This window comes from Lytechinus pictus, chromosome 8, assembly GCF_037042905.1.
Source record: "Lytechinus pictus isolate F3 Inbred chromosome 8, Lp3.0, whole genome shotgun sequence".
Lineage (NCBI taxonomy): Eukaryota > Metazoa > Echinodermata > Echinoidea > Temnopleuroida > Toxopneustidae > Lytechinus > Lytechinus pictus.
Window position 1 is genome coordinate 2543158 of NC_087252.1, and position 4773 is coordinate 2547930.

Below are 4773 nucleotides of genomic sequence, written 5' to 3' on the forward strand. Positions count from 1 at the left end.
GTGATGATGATGATGATTGTGATGATGGCTGTGATGAAGATGATGATATTGATGACGATGACAATGACGATGATGATGATGGTGATGATTATGAGGATGATGATGATTGTGATGATGGTGATGATGATGATGATGAAGATGATGACAATGACGATGATGACGATGGTGATGGTTATACTGATGATGATGGTAATGATGGTTGTGATGAAGATGATGATGATAATGGTGATGATATGATGATATTGATGACGATAATGATGACGATTACGATGGTGATGTCAATAATTATGCAGGCTATCACGTCGATGATGATGAGTTTCGTGATTATGAGATCGATGAATATAATGATGATAATGAAGGTGATGCGCTGTTGTTGATGGTAATGATTATGAGGATGACATGAAGGAGGATATAGTCTGGTCTGTTAGCGAAATTATGTGGACACGGTGGACAAAAGCGTGATTTTTTCTCCAGACCTTTGTTTATGTATAAGAATTGATAATGGGGTATGCTCCAAAAAATCTGGCTGCAGGAACAGAGAAAAAATGGGTGAAAATGTCAGAATTTATGAGTTTAGATTGGTCTGATATATAGACTAGCGGTAGTGCAAAACTCAATAGCAGTGCATTATTTTGCATTGGATTAGTTCTTGAATTCAGACCTTTTTTGAACAGATCTTCTGTTTGTCCTCGCATCTCAATGCACCAAATATCTGAATGCAGATGCTAACCAAGCCCAAGGGTGGCGGTGGAGGGGGTTGAATGTTGGTGTGTATGTACATATTTTGGTCTTGGGGTAAAGATGTGCAAGACACATTTTTTGCATGTGTTGGAAATGGTGTTGCCATGGTAACAGTGTATTATGGCAAAAATAAGGTAAAAATCTTGCAGTTAGAACTACTTCCTCTGTTTTTAACCGATTCTCATGAAATTTGGCACACACATTGGTCTTGAGGTGAAGATGTCTAAGACACATTTTTGTGTGTCTTTCAGAAATCTTGTTGCCATGGTAACAACACATTATACGGTGAAAATTGGGAAAAAATTTACAATTCAAACTGCTTCATCAGTTTTCAATCAATTCTCATGAAATTTGGCATACACATTGGTATTGAAGTAAAGATGTACAAGGCACTTTTTGTGTGTGTTTCAGAAATTGTGTTGCCATGGTAACAACATATCATATGGCAAAATTTAGGTTAAAAACTTGCAATTTGAACTACTTCATCAGTTTTGAACCAATTCTCGTGAAATTTGGCTCACACATTGGCCTTGGGGTAAAGATGTGCAAGAACCTGTTTTTTTTTTTTTTTGCATTTGTCAGAGAGTGCATTGCCAGGGTAGGCATATATGATTGCCAGAAATGCAGGAAAACTCATTGTGGATCAAACTACTTCCCCTGTTTTTAGTCGGTGCTCATAAAACTAAAAGTTGGAAGAAATATTCATCTTGGGGTAAAGATTCATATTAAATTCTAAATGTCTTCTCTGCATTAAAATGTTCACGCCAGAGTGTGGGGGTACTAATCACCTTCATTAATATTTCTAGGTTTTAGGGGGAGGGGCGGGATTGGTCCTTAAAATCTGACATCGAAATAAAGAAGGTTAAAGGCGGTGGCCATTAGAAACATACACATGATAAACACTCTTAAAATATGCATCCCCTCAAGGGCATAGGCTGGAGGTACACTGGGTGAATGTGAAACCTTCCGCTGAGGCAGAGGAGTTCCAACACTGGCAAGCAAAACAAAATGTGTACCCCTTCTACTTTCAACAGCTGATTTTCCAAACCTTAGTTCCACCTCCCCAAGATGTGCACCCTTCCCCATACCACTTTTAGTTCTACCTCCCCAAGCTCAAACCAGTCTACCTACACCTTTGCCCCTCAGGTGTCTTTGCATTTTTAAAGCTAGACATTGCTCTTTTTTTTTTTTTTTTTTGGGGGGGGGGCTCTTTAGAAAATGACCTCATAAAAGTTAAAAGTTAAAGTTAAAGGATTATGACTAGGAACTTTTCACCCCCCCCCCGAAAAAATAGGGGGCTATTTTTTGAGCAGAAAATGCCCCCCCCCCCCCTTAAAAGGTAAGAAGAGTCCTTTGCACTTCAGACCATTCATTTGAAGTTTAATGCATTCTCATTTGATAAAAAAATGTTTACGGTACCCAATTAACCATTGTTTATTTATATTCTCCTACTCAGTTTTTTATTCATATTCATATTCCATTTCTACTCTTTCTTTTTAACTTTCACATCACTCTTGATTTTGAGCTTCACCATACCATCTCCTTCTGTTTCCTCTCTCTCTCCAAGTATATTTTTTCTGACATATTTTAAAGTGTACCTTTAATCGTGCAACTAATTATAGAAATATAAATATATACAAAAATCTCTGCACTTGTTTTAGAAATTCACTTGCAAATCCATGACTCAATAACATACCATATCAAAAATATACTTATGTGCACAATATATTTTATCCTTATATGTTCTTTCATTTAAATTTTTCAGTATGTTTCTGTGATAGCCCCTGCTTTATACATCCTACATCTCCCATTGTCAAAAAATGAATATTATGTTTCAGTAGCAAAATTGTTGGATGCAAACTCTGACTGTCATAAAAACAAATGCAAATAATTTTCCATTGGAGTAAAGACAAACTTATAAGGGATATGACTAGAATATAATTATTATCATATAATATATATTATATAATTATAATTATATAATTATGTAGAGAAACTTTTATTTCTCCACATATAATTATATTCTAGTCATATCCCTTTCAGATGGTGGTAACTGCAGGAATAGGAAAACTCAGTGATATAATATAAAACTAACATTTTCACAGAGGATTTTCGGAAAATAAGTAGGGGAGACCGGGGTTAGTTGGAACATGGGGTAAGTTGAAACATTGTAATTTTCTTTAACGTCTTTAAATAAATTTCTGCAATACTGCCCTCAAGTTATTGTCATTATCAACAGCCATCCACCATATTACAGACAACACATGTGCAACAAGCCTGGTGAAGTTAGAAACAAATTTTTGTTTTTTGACCTTCTGAGTAAATTTTTTCTCGTTCAGAAATGTTTGATTATCTCAGAGAAGTTTATAGATCAAGTTGGCCAGTTTGGGGGTATAATAGACACTTATACCAAGCTACAAAATGAGGTTATTATTATGCCATGGTGAAGTCCCTTTTTTGTGCTGTAAGCTTATAAACGTCAAATGGGCCTCCGGGGTTAGGTGGAACAAAATTGAAGGGGCTAGTTGGAACATGTTCCAACTTACCCCAAACACAATTATGAATGAAAACATTGGATATGAGAAAAAAAAACAAAGTATTTCACACTTTTCTGAACATGTATTGTATACCATGCTTGTTTTGTTTATCAGTTACATGTAGGTCTGAGTGTGCATTTAAGGCCTATTGTAGGCACCTAATGCAAATGTTAACCCTTATCAAAATGGGGGGGGGGGGGTCAATTTGAGCCCCCCTCAAGAAATTTCGTCACTACGCCGTCGCACGAAATTTTTTGACTACACTGCTAGCTGACTTTTAACTTTCAAGTCTTGCGCATCATTTGAGACCAAATTTGCGATGCCTGTGTGCGCGGTTTCAAAATTACGCAACAAATTGTATGTGCATGTTCGGACCCAAAATTGTTCAAAAACGTGATTCCATGTACAAGGTCAATGCAAATTGTGTTTTTCAACCAAAAGTCATAAATGTATGATTATTTTTTTTTACTTTTGCTGGTTCAATTAGATTCATTTTATGCTATTTATGATCGCAAAAGACTCCTGACAAAGTCCATCGGAAAAAACAAAGTTCGAAAAAACAAAAATACAAATAAAAAACAAAAAATACATAAGAAATTATATTTTTTGGTGGATATTTGTTATAAATGTGAAAATTGATACTCTCACCAAAAATTAGCATTCTACTAGCTTAATAAATAGAGTTAAAGGCAAAAACATACCAAAAAAAAATAAGGATAATTTTATATGCTTATTTGCATAATTAATTATAAAAAAAATATAAACAATCAATTTTTGTCTTAAAATTTGATGCAGAAGTACATGAAATTGCTGACAGTACACTTAATTGCATGTAAACTCAAACGCACCCAAATATGCAGAATTCTACTACACAGTCTGCTTGCGTGAGTGGCTGTATAATAGAAAACATAAAGTTCAACGAATCCACAATTTAATATTTTGAACTTGAATAAGATAAAGCAAATAGGCTAAAACCATGTAATATTACAGTTCTAAGTAGTTTTAGTATAATTCTTAATTGACCATGCAGTGTTCCAACTTACCCCATACCATGTTCCAACTTACCCCGATATGGGGGTATGTTGGAACGTTTGCGATGGTCTTGTTCAAGGTGGATTTTTTCAGTAACCATAATAGAGTTATAAATTTTATTGGGTACATTTGAAGCCCTGAGATATATGCTTCAAGCTGATATATTGATTGTTTCTCGAATAAAATCTATTTGGATTTTACAGCCATTTTTGTCAAAAATGTTCCAACTAACCCCGGTCTCCCCTACATCCATTTTTGTCAAGCAACAGTTATTCCATTCTGAATGCTGCAACCTTGTTAATATGAATTTGATGTACCTTTACCAAAATATAATATCATGACAGTCATCTCTTCAATTCTTTAAACTAGAAATTAAATATTGCTAATAGTATCGACAGAGTGTAGCCAAAATGGAGTTTAAAAGATTATGAAGAAAAAAAAATAAATGTCATTATTTCGGTGT